This window comes from Pleurodeles waltl, chromosome 4_1 (assembly GCF_031143425.1).
Source record: "Pleurodeles waltl isolate 20211129_DDA chromosome 4_1, aPleWal1.hap1.20221129, whole genome shotgun sequence".
Taxonomy (NCBI): Eukaryota; Metazoa; Chordata; class Amphibia; order Caudata; family Salamandridae; genus Pleurodeles; species Pleurodeles waltl.
Genome location: NC_090442.1, coordinates 319713377 through 319732083, shown reverse-complemented (window position 1 = coordinate 319732083; position 18707 = coordinate 319713377).

The window sequence follows — 18707 nt, the reverse complement described above, 5'->3', positions numbered from 1 at the left end:
GAGTGGCTGTATGACTGAGTGACTAGATATGTGAGTGTCTATATGGATGAGTGAGTGGATATGTGAGTTCCTGTATGATTTAGTGAGTAGTTGTATGAACAGCTGTATCAGTGGCTTACTGGGTGTGTTAGTGTCTGTATAATTGAGCGACTGAGTGTGTGAGTAGCTGTATAAGTGATTGAGTGGCTCTGTAAGAGAGTGAGGGGGGTGTGAGCTGCTGTACGAGTGAGATAGTGGGTGGGGTAGTGTCTAAATGATTGAGTGAGTGGTTGTGTGAGTGGCTGTATAGGTGAGTGACTAGGTGTGTTAGTGCATGTAGGAGTGACTGGGCATGTGAGTAGCTGTTGAGGTTAGTGACTGGATTGTAAGCATCTGTATGAGTGAATGACTAGGAGTGTAAATGGTTGTGTGGGTGAGTGACTGGGTGTGTGAGTGGCAGTATGGGTGAGTGACTGGGAGTGTTAGTGGCCATAAGATTGAGTGTCTGGTAGTGTGAGTTGCTGTATGAGTGACTGACTGGCTGTGTGAGTGGCTATATGAGTGAACAAGTGGAAGCATAAGCTGCTGTATGAGTGATCAAGTGGGTGTGTGAGTGGCTGTATGAGAGAGTGACTGGGAATGTAAGTGGCTGTATGTGTTAGTGACTGGGTGTGTGAATTGGTTGTATGAGTGCTTGTCTGTGTGAGTGGCTGCATGATTGACCGATTTTGGGAATAAGCAACTGTATATGTGACTGACTGGAAGTGTGAGTGACTGTATGGATGAGTGACTGTGTGTGAGTGGCAGATGGGGGAGTGACTGGGAGTGTGAGTGGCTCTATGGGTGAGTGGCTGGGTGTATGAGTACCTATTTGGGTGACTGATAGGGAGTATGAGTGTCTATATGGATAAGTTAGTGTGTGCTTTGATATAATATTGTATGCATTAGTATGTGTTTGGGTGTGGCAGTGTTTGAATGAGTGTGTGTCTGGTTATTTCAGTATGTGCCTGGGTGTATCAGATTCTGTATCAGTGTGTGTCTGGTGTGTTAGTGTGTAATGTAGGTGTATAGGTAAGTAAATAGATGTACGGTTAACTGTTAAGAGGAGTGATTGGATGTTTTAGAAGCTGTATATGTGAGTGATCGGGTGTGTCAATAGTTACATAGTTGAGTGACTGGGTGTGTGACAGGTAAGTACAAATGGTTACCTAAGTAGGCATACTATTTTTACGTTTTTCTTTTTATTTGTCTTTTCCAATGAATGTCTATCTTAGTCTGTTTCTACTTTGGCTATATGCCTGTAGGATGTATCCTTCCTTTTGTTCTTCCCAGTTCCTTATATCTTCTTTTTCTTTTTCAGGTTGACGTCTCAGGGTTCCAGAAGATCGTCCACACCATGAGAGGGAGAGAAATAGAAGAAACCCTTTTAGGAGATACGCTTGAATTATATCAGGTTTTTCACTTTCTTTTCTGTCTGGCTATTCTTTTCTCTATTTCTTACTTGTTTCTTTTGCTATTCTCTTTGTCCCTTCGTTTTAGCGATTTAGGCCCTCATTACAACCCTGGCGGTCGGTGATAAAGCAGCAGCAATATTGCCGACAGGCCGGTGGTAACAAAAATGGAATAATGACCACGGCGGAAACCACCAACACAGACAGCCACTTTAACACACCGACCACCACATCGGTAGCAACAAGCACCGCAGCAGTAACCACCAACAGCCAGGCGGAAGACAATGTACCACCCGCCCTATTACAACAAGCCAATCCACCACCTTTTCCGGGGCGGTACCAACGCCATAAAAAGCACGGCAGAAACAGTACACTGAAGGGAAACGATTCACCTCTGGACAATCAGGGAACAACCACGACGCCATGGAGCCTGAACTACAGGTGTTACCCATGCTGATCTACCTCCTCCTACACCAGAAATACCAACACCGACAAAGACGACCATGGTGAGTACCGCACCTAGCTCACAGGGGAGGAGGGAGGAAAAAGAGAGTGACACACGCAACACACAACACCCCCACCCCCAACACCATACACACAAACAGATGCAATAACATTACATATCCACCCCATACCCCTCAGGAATAATGCAAGGACAAAAAGAATTGATTAAAGTGAGTGTAATAAGATACAATACTAGAAATTTGTGATTTAAAATCAAAACAGTATGTACATATATACAAATGAAGGGACACTGCCCAGTCCATAATGTCCGTGGGCCACAGGGCCATATCACAAAGGCCAAGGCCCCACTTGACTCATGGCTCAATACGAAGAGAACACTTCAGGGACATCAGGTCAAAAATACACAGGCACCTCAGGGGGACAGGGAAGCGGGGGCACCTCAGCCTGAAGATTGTAGAATGCCACGGGTCTTGGAGGGGGCTACATGCCCACTGCTTGGTCCTGGGGAGTGTAAGGCCACAGTCTCTCTAGTGGGTGGTTTGCCCACTGCTTGGTCCTGGGGAGTGCAAGGCCACAGTCTCTCTAGTGGGTGGTTTGCACACTGCTTGGTCCCGGGGAGAGCAAGGCCACAGTCTCTCAAGTGGGTGGTTAGCCCACTGCATTGTCCCTGGTGTTCAAGGCCACAGTCTTTCTAATGGGTGGTTTGCCCACTGCTTGGCCCCGGGGAGTGCAAGGCCATAGTCTTTCAAGTGTGTGGTTTGCCCACTGCTTGGTCCTGGGGAGTGCAAGGCCACAGTCTATCTAGTGGGTGGCTTCTCCACTGGTTCTGGAGGTGGCTTAGTGCCCACTGTGCTTCATCCTGGCAAGGAGGGGGTGAGTGGATGCCTTCTTCCACTGGTTCTGGAGGGGGCTTTGTGCCCAGTGATGCAGCACTTGGGAGTGCCAGGTCATAGTTCCTCACCTGTGTGTTAGACCCACGAGATCTACAGTGGGCAGGATGCATGGCACTCCATGGAGGCAGGACTACAGTACATCCGCCGGCGGCTACGGCTGCACAGTGGTGGTAGTGCCAATGCTGGTGGCGGTGCTGGCAGTGGTGGGGGGGGCTCCAGCCCTTCCCCTGCAGCCTCGGACGGTCGCCCACTGGGGCTGCTGCTGCTGGCAGTTGGCTGACAGTGGTGTAGGTAGCGCTGCAGGTGGCGGTGCAGTTGGGGGTGCTGCTGGCGGGGCTGGTGGTGGTGCTGGTTGCAGTGCTGGCAGTGGTGGGGGGAGGCTCCAGCCCTCCCCCTGCAGCCTCGGATGACCGCCCAGTGGGGCTGTTGCTGCTGGCAGTGGTTCTGACAGTAGTGCAGGTGGCACTGTAGGTGGCGGTGCACTGGCGGTGCTGATGGCGGTGCTGGCAGTGGTGGGGAGGCTTCCGCCCTTCTCCTGCAACCCCGGATGGCTGACGTGCCATGGTCGGTGTTGTGTGCTCAGATCTATCTCCAACACCAGGCCCCCTATCCATCCTGCCTGCAGTGGCCGGCCCCTTGTCTTTCCCCTTGGCAGCTGGTGGTCCCTTCTTGTCCCTTGCCAGCTGGTGGTGCCTCCTTGCCCTTGGTAGCTGGTGGTCCCTTCTTGCCCTTGCCAGCTGGTGATGCCTTCTTGCCCTTTCCAGCTGGTGGTGCCTCCTTTCCAGCTGGTGGTGCCTCCTTGCCCTCGGTAGCTGGTGGTGCCTTCCTTCCCTTGCCAGCTGTTGGTGCCTCCTTGCCCTTGGTAGCTGGTGGTCCCTTCTTGCCAGCTGATGCAGGCACACTGCCAGTGCTGACGGGTGTCTCCTTGGAGCCTCTCACACCTGCAGTAGCTGCCAAAACTACAGTGGCCGTGGACTGGGTGGCCGAGGTGCTGGGCTATGTTCTGCCTACCCTGGCCCGAAGTGAAGGATGGGGGGAGGGGCAGGGGAGAGGTCAAGGGTGGAGAGGAAATGCTTTTTAGGGACACTGGGGCAGGAAGAGGGTGAAGGTTTGGGAGTGGAGGAAGAGGGAGTGGTGGTTGGAGGTGTCTGTCTGCTGTGTTTGGGTGCAGGTGCATGGGCTGGATGCTGTTGTGAGGTGGATTGCTTTTGGGTGTCTGATTGCTTGCTTTTGTGTACTTTGGGAAGAGGGGGCACAGATACAGTGGGAATGGACACAGGGGACGTGTGCATGGATGTGGTGGTGGTGACTGCTAATGAGGGGTGTGTAGTGATAGACGTGATGGTGATGGGGATAGTGGATGAGAATGTCGTGCATGCAGGTGTGAGTGGAGACACTACTGGGAGGGTGGTGGAGGACGAGGAGGAGGTGGACACAGTGGAGGCAGTGGATGTTGTTATGTCTGCATCTGGATTGTCTTTGTGTGAGTGCCTGTGGGATGATGTGTAATGCTTGTGTTTGCCTGAGCCACTCCTTTGTGTTGTCTTGGGTGCATGCTGGTCTGACGGTGTGCTTGGGATAAGCTGGGGTTGAGGAGAATGGGAATGGGTAGAAGAAGTTGGAGGGGGAGGCTAGAGACAGGGACAATGGCTGCCATCAGGGAGGAGGCCAGAGCCTGGAATGATCTATGCTGGGCCGCCACGCCAGAGTGAATGCCCTCCAGGAATGCATTTGTTTGTTGCAAATGCCTTGCCAGCCCCTGGATGGCATTCACAATGGCTGACTGCCCAACAGGGATGGATTGCAGGAGGTCAATAGACTCCTCAATCAGGGCAGCAGGGCTGACTGGGGCAGGGCCTGAGGTGCCTGGGGCGATGGAGATGCCCACCCTCCTGGGTGAGCGGGCACGGGAAACACGCTAAGGGGCTGCTGGGAGGGTGATGCTGGTACAGGGGGTGGCAGCTGCACCTGTAGAAGGGGGAGGCACAGAGGTGTCTGCCACCACCAGGGAGCTTCCATGGAAGGAGGTATCACTGTCCGAACTGTCCCCTCCAGACTCCGCTGTGGTGCTCCCCTCGCCCTCCGTCCCACTGGTGCCCTCATGGTCGGTGGATTCGGCCTCCAGGCCCATGTGGGATGCAGCTCCCTCCGTACCTGGTGTCTCTGCTCCTTTGCCAGATGATGCTAATGCACAGACGGACAGGGTGACAAAACAAAAAGGGGGGGAGAGACAGAGGATACACTTGGTCAATGCCAGCAACAACACTGGTGTACACAACACACAGGGGACAGCCCTATGCACTAGGCGATGCACTACCAGTCACAATGCTAGTCACCAGGCCATGGAGAATAATGCCTAATGCCAATAGCAGCATATCTGAGACCCAAAGAACCCTGCCCAGTAGTAGATGCCCACTAGCATGTTTGGGGGTGGAGTACAACAGACCCTGCCCGAAATGGAACCTACCCTGCAATGTTTGACCTGGTCTAGGGGCACCCACAGGCCCACATCCCCCACCCAGATAACACCCCACCACGTGCAATTTGCAGAATTGGAAACTGTACTCACCCCTTGTGGCTGCTGTGATGCCCTCAAGCACCCATCCAACTCCAGATAGGCCACAGCCATTATGCGGAACATCCGGGGGTCAGGGTTCGACGGGCACCCTTCCTCATTGGGAGGCCATCCCTAGCTGGGCCTCCGCCGTCTTCCTTGCCCAGCGTCTCAGGTTCTCTCACCGTTTGCGACAGTGGGTGCTCCCCCTGTTGTAGATCCCTAGGGTCCGCACATCCTTGGCGATGGCACGCCATATACCCTTTTTCTGATGAGCACTGACCTGCAGGTAAATAAACATAGAACAATGCTATCAGTCATACCGTCTGGCCTGTTACACTCATGCCCCACCATATCCCTCCAATCCCCTTATGCGCATATATTGCCCACCATACATGCAGCCATCTTCCCAGGACCCCTCAACCAGCCGCTCCTTACACGAGGCTTTCGCCCACAGCACTCCATGCATTGTGCACACAGTGCACTGTGTGTCTGGAGGCCCATACAGCAATCGGTACTGGGGTAGGACTCCATCCACCAGTCTCTCCAACTCCTCGGAAGTGAATGCAGGGGCCCTTCCCCAGAGACTCGAGCCTTGGTGGCTTCCAGACACAGGTCATAGCAGCACTTGCAGTGTAGGTCCTCTCATGTTGAAGGTCAGGTAGTAAGTGAGTGAACAGATAGAAAATGGCGGTCACGTCCGCGGCGGTGAGTACTGTCACTGCCGGCGTACATCGTTATTGGCTACTGGAAACCATAGGGCCCAATGATAACCAATGAGGAGTTGCACGGCGGTTCTCGGCCGCCTCCCGCAACGGCGCACAATGCCAAGGGAATTATCTCATTTCCACCTATCCCTCCACACAGGAAAGGTGTCCGCTATTTCGGGGGGAGGGGGGGGCCATGGCACCTAACTGCGTCACAGCCAGCATAAGCACATTTTGGGAATAAACATAAACATACTGTTCCTGTCACAACATGCAATGCATTGTACAATGATGAAATGTTGAAAAGTGACCAGATGCTCATTGTTTTTACCCCTGGAGTACAACCGCTGATGATGAATAGGAGATGGAGATATCCCCCCATATACAGGCACCTGGTGGTCTTGGCAACAATGGAGGACAGGCACATTATCCTCACCCACAGACTTGATAGGGCCACAATCCAAGAGCTGTGTCCCCAATTGGAGTCAGACCTGATCTCAGCTATCCGTCAGCCCACTGGGATCCCCCCTCTTGTGCAAGTCCTATCAGTGCTAGATTTCTTGGCAAGTGGCTCCTTCCATGTGACAGTGGCCATGGCAGCAAGAATGTCTCAGCCAGTGTTCTCAAATATGCTGATCAGGGTGTTGTCTGCCCTGATGAGACACATGCACAGTTACATTGTTTTCCCCCAGGTGGAGGATTTGGCCACAGTGAAGGCTGACGTCTATGCAATGGGACATATCCCCAACATCATTGGGGCAATTGATGGTACACATATTGCCATTGTCCCCCCCCCCCCAGAGAAATGAAGAGGAGTTCAGAAATCAAAAGAGCTTTCATTCTATGAATGTGCAGATAGTGGGCCTGGTGGACCAGTACATCTCCCATGTGAATGCTAAGTATCCTGGGTCTGTGCATGATGCCTTTATCTTGAGGAATAGCAGCATCCCATATGTGATGGCTCAACTCCAGAGGCACAGGGTGTGGCTTATAGGTGAGCCCTGGTCTCCACCCAGTTGATGTAGGTACATGGGTGTGGGGTTGGCCCTAAGGGTGAGTGTCTGGCTAACAAGTATCCCTCGATACTTGCAGGTGACTCTGGTTACCCCAACCTCTCATGGCTACTTGCCCCAGTGAGGAATGCTAGGATAAGGGCAGAGAAAAGTTACAATGAGGCACATGGGTGTACAAGAAGAATTATTGAGCGCACCTTTGGCCTCCGGAAGGCCAGGTTCAGGTGCCTCCATATGACAGGTAGATCCCTGTGCTACTCACCCAAGAAGGTGTGCCAGATCATTGTGGCATGTTGCATGTTGCACAACCTAGCCTTGAGATGCCAGGTGCCTTTTCTGCAGGAGGATGGGGCTGGACATGGGTGTGTGGCAGCTGTGGAGCCTGTGAACAGTGACGAAGAGGAGGCAGACGATGTGGATGTGGACAACAGAACAACTATTATACAGCAGTACTTCCAGTGACACACAGGTAAGACACTGTAACTTCACCTTCCATTGCAGTTTTGTGTAGTTCATTTTCTCTAGGCAGGCTGCTGTTCCCTCTACTCTGGCCACTTACTGTACCCTTTAACATCTCTATTCACAGATCTTTATGCCCTACTCTGGCTCATGGTGTATTGGCTGCCGCACATTAACGATCATACCTCTGTAGACATAACTGTACAGTCTAATTGTTATGTCTACAGATTGTTAAACAAATACATCCTTAATTCATTTGACAGACTCCATACTTGTATTTTTTAAGAGGGTGTTTATTTCACTGCTGTGGGGGGATGTGCAATGGGCTGGGGTGATGATGGAGGAAAGTCCAGGATAGAGTTCAGTCTATTTGTATCACAGGTGCATTGTCCAAGGGGGCATAGGAAGGGGAGCAATGACAGTTCAGGGTGGAGAGGGTAACAGAGTGGGACACAAGGGTGACAATCAAGAGAGTCTTATTTCCTGGCGGGGGTCTTGGCAATGTTCTCTGGCTTCTGCCTGGCTCGCAGGGACCGTTTGCGTGGTGGTTTTCCTTCTGCATGGGGTGGAGTGCTGCTGGCCTGTTGTTCCTGTGGTGGGGCCTCCTGTCCACTAGCGTTGGCGGAGGTGGAGGGCTGTTCATCATTGTGGCTAGTATCAGGGGCCCGTTTGTGTGCCACTGCCACCCTCATGGTGTTGGCCATGTCAGCCAGCACCCCTGCAATGGTGACCAGGGTGGTGTGGATGTCCCTCGGGTCCTCCCTGATCCCCAGGTACTGTCCCTCCTGCAGCCGTTGGGTCTCCTGCAACTTGGCCAGTATCTCGTCCATCGTCTCCTGGGAATGGTGGTATGCTCCCAGGATGTTGGTCGGTTCCCTGGGCCTGTCCTCCCCTGTCACACAACAGTCCTCCCAGATTCCCTGTTGTCCATTGCCTCTGTCCCCTGAACCATGTGCCCACTGCCACTGACCCCAGGTCCCTGATTGTCCTGTGTTTGTGGGGTGTCCTGGGGTCCCTGTAGTGGTGGACACACTGCTGATTGACGTGTCCTGGGGACAGGGGTATGGGCCCGCTGGGTGGGTACTATGCTGGTGTTTCATGAGGGGGAGGCTCTGTGGTGGTATGGGACTGGGGCTGGATAACCGACTGTCCGGAGGTCCCTGATGTGCCAGGTAGGTCATCCTGATCCAGGCGTGCAGAGCTGCTGTCATCACTGTGGGCCTCTTCTGTGGGGGGACTGGATGTTGCTGGCACCTCTTCTCCAGTGACGTTGTGTGGGGGACCTGTGGGGATGTAAATGCAGTGTTATAGTTTGAGCGTGTGACATCTTGTGCATGGGTATGTTGCCCTCTATGATTGATATTGCCATGGCAAATTGGCCTTAGTGAGAGTTGTTATTTGGCGGACCAGGTGATTGTCTCTAGTGTGCATGCAGTGGTAATGGTTGTCCATGCAGGTCTGTGAGTGGTGTCCATGCATTGGTATATCATGCAGGACTTGGCATTGAGATGAGTGGCTTGTGATGGTGGGGTGTGTGGGTAATGGTGGAGTGATGGGAGTGAGTGTGGGGGTTTGTGATGGCATACAGGTAGGGGGAGTGAAAGTAGTAATGATTTGACTTACCAGAGTCCAGTCCTCCAGCTACTCCTGCCAGGCCCTCAGGATGTAGTATTGTCAAGACTTGCTCCTCCCATGTTGTAAGTTGTGGGGGGGAGGTGGGGGTCCACCACCAGTCCTCTGTACAGCTACCTGGTGTCTTGCAACCATCGAACGCACCTTCCCCCGTAGGTCGTTCCACCTCTTCCTGATGTCATCCCTTGTTCTTGGGTACCGTCCCATGGCATTGACCTTGTCCACGATCCTCCGCCATAGCTCCATCTTCCTAGCAAAGGATGTCTGCTGCACCTATGATCCGAATAGCTGTGGCTCTACCTGGATGATTTCCTCCACTATGACCCTTAGCTCCTCCTCAGAGAACCTGGGGTGTCTTTGTGGTGCCATGGGTGTAGTGTGAGTGGTGTGTGTGAAGGTGTATGGGGTGATGTTTTGGGATGTGCTGTGAGGTGCCTGGATGGTGTATGGGTGATGGTGTTCTGTGGCTCTAGTTGTGTGGGTGCTCTTGGTGTCTCTCTCTCTCTCAGTTGTAAAAAAAATTGAGTCGTAAAGGGTTGTGGGTAATGTGTGTGTGTGTTTTATAGTGTTGTGGGTGTGTGGGTGTGTTGTGTGTATGTGTGTCAGGTGTGTGTAGTATCCAATGTTGTGTTGTTTTGTTTGAGTGTGTGTATTTTGAGCGCGGCGGTATGTACCACCAATGGTTTACCGTGGTTGAATGTCCGCCGCTGTGACTCGTGGGACATATTGCTGTGGGCGTAGTTCTGTTGGCGTAATGGTGTGGCTTTGGATGCTGCCAGTTTACGACTGACCTTCGGGCTGGAGGACTTGTGTGTGTCTGTATGGTGACAAATTTCTATGTGTGTGTCGTGTGTCATAATATGGGTGGTGGTATACCGCCGCGGTCGCAGTATGTTGGCGGCAGTCGCCATGACGGTAAGCCGGACTTACCGCCAAAGTCATAATGAGGGCCTTAGTTTCTTGGTTAATACCTAGTTTACATTTATTTTAGTAATATCACTCTATTTTGTTCTGGCCTCTTATTTTCCTTCTTTAGTATACTGTCTCTTTAGTTAGTCTTGTCACCATTTCCTTTGTGCAGCACCCAGCTTTCCCTTCACCCAGTGCCTTTTCCTTTGTTTCAGTGATTTCATAGGTATTTGCTTATATCAGGAAAACACACACAAACAGTGCTCCCCATTTCCGTAGCTTTCTTCGTCCCTCCTCTGTTTTCCCAGCTCGTTGCACGTACCTGGTGGGGCCACGCTCCTCCTAGAACGTGGCCGGCTTCTTCATGTGTCGATCTCCCTCTCAGTCTTCTTGAGGCGATGTCCTCGTGGGTGCGCCCTGCCATCCGTTTCCGGGTCCCGTCAACCTTGATTCCTCGTCCCGTCTCTCTTCCTCCATTTGGTTCCTCTCACTTTCTCTGAACTCCTCCTCTTTGCTTCCCGGCTTTTCATCCTTATCATTCTCCCGGCGTCTTCTGGGTATTTTAGGCCCTGCCCCATGCGTCGCGGAGCCGTCAATATCCTTTCATTAAATCCAATGTAGTGAGGTACTTTGCGTTTCCTAGTCATGCTATTAGATCATCTATGCGTGGCATGGGATAGGTGTCGAAGTGTGCTAGGGAATTAAGTTGTCAAAAGTCTATGCAGAACTTAATAGAACCATCGGGTTCGGGAACTAAAACTATAGGGGAACACCAGGGGCTGGAGAAAGGCTCAATAACACCTGCTTTTATCATTTCCATGACTTCTTTTTTTACAACTTGCTTTCTAGCCTCCGTTATGCGGTATGGTCTTTGTCGGGATACTCTTTCATCTATGGTGCATATGCGGTGGATTTTGAGGTGGGTTCTGGCAGGTTTAATTGAAAATACTCTATTGTGGTTATGTACTATCTCTTCTAGTTGGTGGCGTTGGGATGGTGTGAGGTCAGTACCAAAATGTGGCTTGGATTCTTGGTCGAATTCAGGAGGGGTATCTCTGACTCTGGACTTGTAGTAACATAGAGATTTACATCATTGTCATCCTTCTCATACCACGTTTTCAACAAGTTAATGTGGTAAATTTGACTTATCTGACCCTACAGGTAGTTTGATCCTATATGTTACCGGAGTTACTTTCTCAAGGACGGTATAAGGTCCATGCCAATGGGCCAACAATTTGTTTTCTTTCGTAGGTAGGAGTGTTAATACTTTTTGTCCTGTAGTTAGTTCTCGGTTCTTACTTCTAGTGTCATACTGTGTCTTCTGCCTCACATGGGTCTCTTTTAGTTGGGTGTGTACGTCCTCCCAGACTGCATGTAATGTTTCTTTTAACTCTATTATAGGTGAGAATTACTTTTATCTCCTCTTCTGTTTCCCCCCACTGCTCAGCCATTATATCTAATAATGTCCTAGGTGGTCTTCCGCATAGAAGTTCAAAAGGTCTATGTCCAGTGGAAGACTTTATATGCGAACGTATGGCATACAACACTAAGGGTAGTTTCTTTATCCCAGTTCCTACTGAAATCGTTTATAGTTTAACATAGGAGATTCTTGATGGTTTTGTCATAACGTTCCACAAGGCCATCTGTTTGTGGATGGTAAACCGACGTCTGTATTTGTCGGACTCCCAGAGTCTGACATATTTTGGACATTAACCGAGAGATGAAAGGTGATCCCTGGTCAGTCAGCAGTTGCTTAGGAAATCCGACCCATGAAAAAAATTCTATCATGGCATGAGCCACGCTTTTCGTCGTCATACTCGACAAAAGTATGGCCTCGGGATACCTAGTTATGTAGTCCACTAGAACCAAGATATATTGGTGATCTTTAGATGATGGCACCAATGGGCCTACCAAGTCCATACCCACCCGCGTGAATGGGGTCTCTATAATAGGTAAAGAAAGGAGGGGAACCTTGGGATCCATGGAGGGATTCATCAATTGACATTTGAGACATTGTTGGCAATGTTTGCTTATATCCCCATATGTACCCGGCCAATAAAACCTCCTTGTTATGTACTCTTCATTTTTTTCTCTCCCTAGATGTCCTTCCCCCGTTTCCCCATGTGCTAAGTCTAGTACCTGGGCTCAGAAATCTTTTGGAACTAGCAATTCTGGTTTCCTGTTCCCTTGTTGGGTGAACACTCAATACAGTAAATAATTTCTAATGTAGAAATAAGCACCTACTGTGGGATTGTGTTTGGTAAGAGCAGCATGCCAGGCCTGCTTTAGAGTAGGGTCATATCGTTAAAACTGTCGAAAATGTCCTGTGACCAAAAATATATGTTTCACGGAATTAGGGTTACGTCCATTATTATCATTGTTCCCCCTGTAATATGTTTTCTTTTGGTTTAATTTTTGTGTCTTAGAAAGTCTTTCCCTCTGTACAGTCTTTTCTTTTTCTGTTGTGGAAAAAGGTGCTTCGGCCCACCAGGACTCTGTCTGATTAGTATGCTTTTGGATATCTAAGAGCTCTGGAAATGCTATATAATCAGTTCCTATGATGAGTTCTTCCACCACGTCCGGGATGGCTCCTACAACAACTGGTTCTTCTTTTTCCCACCATTTCACCTGTATGATAGTGACTGGGTATGTTTTACTATCACCATGTACACATGTGATAAGTACATGTTCTCCCTTTACCCACTGTTCTGGGCCTAAGTATTTGTGATTGATGACACGTTGACTACACCCCAAGTCTCCTAAGGTTCTTCTTATTTCTTGATTTACAAGTAGGTATGTAGAATATCGAGTAGTGGTATTACCCAACCACAATTCTCTTCCTCTGGCCATCCCTATCTCCATTGGTTCTCCGTGGTTCTGTGTTTGAGGTCAGTATCGTGCAATATGGCCCCATTCTGCACAACTATAACATTGTGGGTTCGTCATGAGTTCTTTTAGGGGAACTCGATAAGGAAAGGGTTTCTCCAGATTTAGGTGATCATTATGAACATGGCGGGAAAGACCGCCGACCGCCATGGCGGCGGTGAACAGAATCCCGCCGGCGCCGGCAAATGGAAACCCGCAATGTAATGAACAAAAAACCCAACCCTGCCAAACATTCCCACACCACCACTCCCCGCCAGGACCCTGTTGGTGGGAATCCCGGCCCACCCCACCACAGACAAGCACACCCACATCCCGCCCTCCAAATAATAATGCACAATTCACTTCAGGGGACAGTGGAGGCCAGACGACCATTGGCGGCTGCGACCCCCACGGGCGGCAAGTGGGCCCAACAGCAACCAGTGCACACATTGGCTAGGCTTAGCACCCACACACCTGACACACATCCAGAACACCATAAAACACCCCCAGACACACCCCACAATCCCTTGCAAGGAAACCAGGACCAGAAGACGGAGAGCACCAGAACCAGACAGAGAACGCCAGTAGACAGGACACGCATAGCGACCCACACAGGAGCACCCAAACACCGTCCCCAGTCCCGACGCCATCCACCACCCTGACCATGTCCCCTCCCCAAAAATCCACGCTTCACTGAAAGGGAGCTAAGGACCATGGTGGACGAGATCCTAAAAGTGGAGCCACAACTATTTGGTTCCGAGGTGCAGCACATACCCATTGCGCGGAAAATGGAGCTGTGGCAGACCATTGTCAACAGGGTGAATGCAGTAGGACACCATCCACGCACCAGGGACGACATCCGCAAGAGATGGAACGACCTGCGGGGGACGGTCCGGGCCATGGCATCCAGGCACCACATCGCAGTGCAGAAGACTGTGGGAGGACCGCCACCAACACCCCCTGACTACACTGACTGGGAGGAGAAGGTACTCGCCATCCTGCACCCAGAGGGACTCACTGGACTCACTGGAGGAATGGACTTGGGTAAGTCGTCTACTTTTACCCCATATACACCATACCTGTAATGCATGCACCACCCCACCCCACCCACACCCACCTAGACCCACTGTTGTAATTTAGTAGTGATTAGATTAAGCATTAGCAGAAGACATCTTGTATTTAGGAACTATTGTGAACATTTAGTGGAATTTATTTTGTATTCATGGCAGCCATTATCTCTGCCACATGCTGCTATGTGCTCGCCATGTGCTCGGTCCTACCTTCCTGTTAACTATTCTTGAAAATATGTCTAGTGACAAGTTATATTTAGCATCTCTCACTTTCGCACATGCCCAGTAAGATCTGCAGCTGTTAGTAATTAGTGACAGACAGTAATGTGTCAACTAGTCCTTGAAAACTGTTAGCCCCTCCTACCTGTTGACTGTGCATTTCCATATGACCTTATATGTATACAAGTCTTGCTTCTATAACTGTACCACCTTCTTTTTAGCCCCTGCATGGGTATAAAAGGACCATGCTCTCTTAGTTCAGTGTGCTACTTCAAACATTACCGAAGGGTGCTGTTTAAACTGTAGTACCACCTCATGAGGTTTAATGAACGTTGTCTTTTATTTCAGTTTCTGTGCCAACTTCTTTCTATATGGTCTGAGGACTTTGTGCAGAGAAGGGTCAACCCCTTGCACTAGTAGGCCTTGCTGAGGCTTACTTCGACAAATTGGCGCCCGAACAGAGACTCATCGGCGTCTCGGACGCCCGACGGATTGGTCGCGATGAAGGATTATGATCTCGCTGCGGACGATCAATGCCTGAGGAGACCCGAGGCTTGGCAACCACAGCGTTTTTCCCTTCTTTCTGATTTGACCATCCAGGTGGCGCCGGTCCTCGACTGAGATCCTTTTTGTTCATTCGTCATGCAGTGACCATTTGGTCAATTTTAGAATTTGGCAGTTGGAACCTGGCCCCTGTGATTGGTAAGAGCGGTTTTACGGCACTTGCTGTGGGTTTTGATGCCTTTGTTTCACCACTTACTGTGGCTCTCGTGTTTTGGGTGACTGGTCAATTTGTGTCCTTTGAATTGATATATAAATTGCAATTTATATAGGCAGGTAATGAGGAGAACTTTCTCCAATTTAATTTTGATTTGAACGGCACCTTAAGTGCTACTTTGAGTATAATACTGCATATTCTGCACTATTTTTGGCATGCCTGTTTTTAGCGCACTCGTAGGATGTGTTGCTTTTGTAATGGAACAAATTTGAGACTGGAAGAATTGCAACCGGCACCCCCAGAGGGGACGCCAATAGAGATATGTATGTTATACATGGTCTTTCTTCTATAATTTACAGCACATTATGGAATAAATACACTTTTGCGGATCCTGAGTTACGTTGGCCTATGCCTGGGTCATTTGATTTGTGAAAGATTGAGTATGTGGAACAATGTATGTGTAAGCGAAGGTCTAGGCAAGACATGTTTGACTGTGTACGAATGTGGGAGAAAGAAGTGCATGGACGAGTGAAGCGTGAGCAAGCCTTGCTTGAGAAAGAGCAGCGGAAGAATGTATATGTGAAAGCATTTGAAATGAGAAAGAAAGAAAGAAAAGACTTAAAGGAGATAGAAGAGAAAGAACGTAAATTACAGGTAACTGGCCAATACACTATTCTGCAACCTCTCTATCCTATCCTTAATAAACCGCACAATGATTTTCTGTTACTAGATCGCCCTACACCTCCGTATGTCGTTCTTTCTGCCCCTCATGAGTTAGCTGAGGTCTCCGGAAAGGAGCAACAGAAGATACAAGACAGTCACTCTATGTTGCCTGCTGACCGTGCGTCTGAGCTTAGATCTATTGCTCGTAAAGCAATTCGTAGCGTTGTCTCTGCTTCTGAACTTTTAGACAACATGAAAGGGTGGACGGAAAAGGAGCAGATATACTTAACTGAAGCATTTGGCACAGAAGTTATTGAACTATTTCGGAAATATTCTGATGAGTTAGAGCCCAAAGATGTAGCAGCTGATCGTAAGCAAATGCGTGATGGTCTTTTTGTTTTCTCCCAGGAGGCTGATGCAATCAGGCGTTTGGTGAAATTATGTGTTGTGGCAGACCATTTGCGAGAGGAGAAAAGGGCCGTGGACGTAGTTGCACGGACATCTCAGACCGGCGGGTGCAAGCTTCCATCTTCAGAACAGATAAGACTATGATAGTTCACGCGAAACCAATGCGGGAGGCCGCGCCTTTGTATGTTCCTCCTAAAGGATCGGGTACAAGTGATGATAAAACTTCTGTTGATCCTAAGGGTTATTTTATTTATAATTGGGTGTATACTCCTTGGAATAGGCCAGATTTATTGTCACTTAAAACAGCATTACCTGACAGGCGGAAAAATCCAGCCTCCTTTTATAAGGATGTTGAGGGAGCAATTAGTTCTTGTACTATGACTTTGGCTGACATTGATTTATTTTTCGGATTGATATTACCGCCAGATATGTGGAGAACTGTTCGTAAAGTTGTTGATCGTGTAGTTTTTGGGGCGTCATGGAAAGAATTAGAACAGATGGACGGGGATAGGGAACCTGCGAAAAAGCTGTATCAATTGATTCTAGATCTTCCTGCAGCCATATTAGTTAAGTTAAAAATGATTATTCCCCCTAAAAAGATAGATTGGACTGTTTAAGCGTCTTGTAAGCAAAAGGCAGATGAATCGGTCTCTGATTTCTTTACACGCTTATAAGAAGCATTTCATGATTTTAGCGGCCAGTTATTGTCAGAAGATACTTGCAGACATTTGTTTGTCGATAAATATGCTGCAAATCTGTTACCAGGAATAGCTAGTCGTCTAAAAGCTAGTGAAAGTTCATGGACTACCTCTACTCCGGTTTCTCTTTTGACTATGGCTCAGTATTATGAACATCAGGTATTAGAAGCAAAAGGTAGCGAGGATAAAAAGATTAAAGAATTAAAGACGAAGGTTATGTTGGCTTAAGCTTATGGTCCGCCTTTTAGAGGTAGTGATAGAGGTGGACGTGAATCTTATGGTTCTTCTGACACTCATTCAAATTTGTCTGTTGATCAGTGTGCGTATTGTAAGAAATTTGGGCATTGGGCTGCTGATTGTCCAGCACTACGTGTTCAGCAGTGTTCACGTGGTTGGGGACAAATGAGAAATCGCTCAGGATATTCAGGGCCTAGAAGAAGCACGAATGATCATGCTAGGTTTGATGCTAATGTACGAAGGCAGGATGGGTTTAACACTTTTGATAGACGGAACCAATACCAGATGTCTAACTATGTGCAGCCTGATTTCCAAGATTCTGCTTATGCATAGGATTGCCTAGGATGGGGTAAGGAATCAGTTGAAGTTCCAGTAGATCAGAGGGGTCCCTATGTTACTGCACATGTTTTGGGTTCTTCTGATCAGTTTCTGGTTGATACAGGAGCTACTCGTAGCGCCTTGTCTAAACAATTGGTTCCAAGGGCTCCCCTGTCTGGCTTAACCATTACATCGATAGGTTTTGATGGAACACCTTCCCCTAGCCCATTGTCACAACCACTTGCATTCCATGTTGATAAATTTACTGCTCCATGTCCGTTTTTGCTTTCTCCAAATACACCAGACAATATTTTGGGTCTTGATATGCTCAAGTATTTCAGGGATACAATACAATGCTCTCCTGAAGGGGTGTGTGTTATTTTGAATGATAATCATCCTGTGATGGAAAGAGTTTGTCTTGTTAAAGAGTATATTGCATTAGTTTCACTCCCTAGTACTTTGTGGGCTACTTCAGATACTGATGTGGGACAAATGATTATTCCACTGGTACATATTAGAGTCAAGGAGGGAGCTATATTGCCACGTTTGCCTCAATACAAAATTTCACAGGAGGGCGAAGAAGCACTCACACAAATTGTGCATGATCTTATTGCAGTTGGAGTTGTTGAGGAAGTTCCGTATAATGTTTGTAACAGTCCAATTCTTCCTATTCTGGAAAAGGATACTGATACTAGGATTTACCGATTCATTATTGATTTACGAGAAGTGAATAAGATTGTGGTACCACAATATCCTGTGGTATCTGACATCACAACACTTCTTACTTTGGTTCCCCCGACAGCAACTACGTTCTCTGTGATAGACTTGAAGAATGCTTTCTTTTCGATCCCTATTCATCCTGACAACCGATATTTGTTTGGTTTTTCTTTGAATAAACGATCATGTAGATTTTGCAGAATTCCTCAAGGCTATACTGAGAGTTCTGGTATTTATAGTCAAGCGTTAAAACGACAACTTGATTCTTTTGTTTTGCCTGAAGGTGTGGCTCTCATACAATATGTTGATGATATTTTGTTGGCAGCTGATACCCCTGAGCAATGTGAAAAGTGCACTTTGTCCTTACTTTCTTTTCTTGCTTCACACCATCATAAAGTGTCACGAAAGAAATTGCAATATTGTAGACCAAAGGTAACCTATTTAGGTCACCTTTTGTCTAAGGAGGGCCGTTCACTTACATCAGATCGTATTCAAGCAATTTTAGACACACCAGTACCCTCTACTCAGAAAGATGTTTGTTCATTCCTTGGTCTTACTTCTTTTTGTAGGCAATGGATATTAGGGTTTTCTCACATTGGCAAACCTTTGCTAGCACTTTTGACTAAAGATACTCCAATGCCCCTCCCATGGACAGATGAATGTGAGACTGCTTTCTGGCAGCTACGACAAGCCTTTAGTCCAGCACCAGTGTTAGGTACTCCAGATTACAGT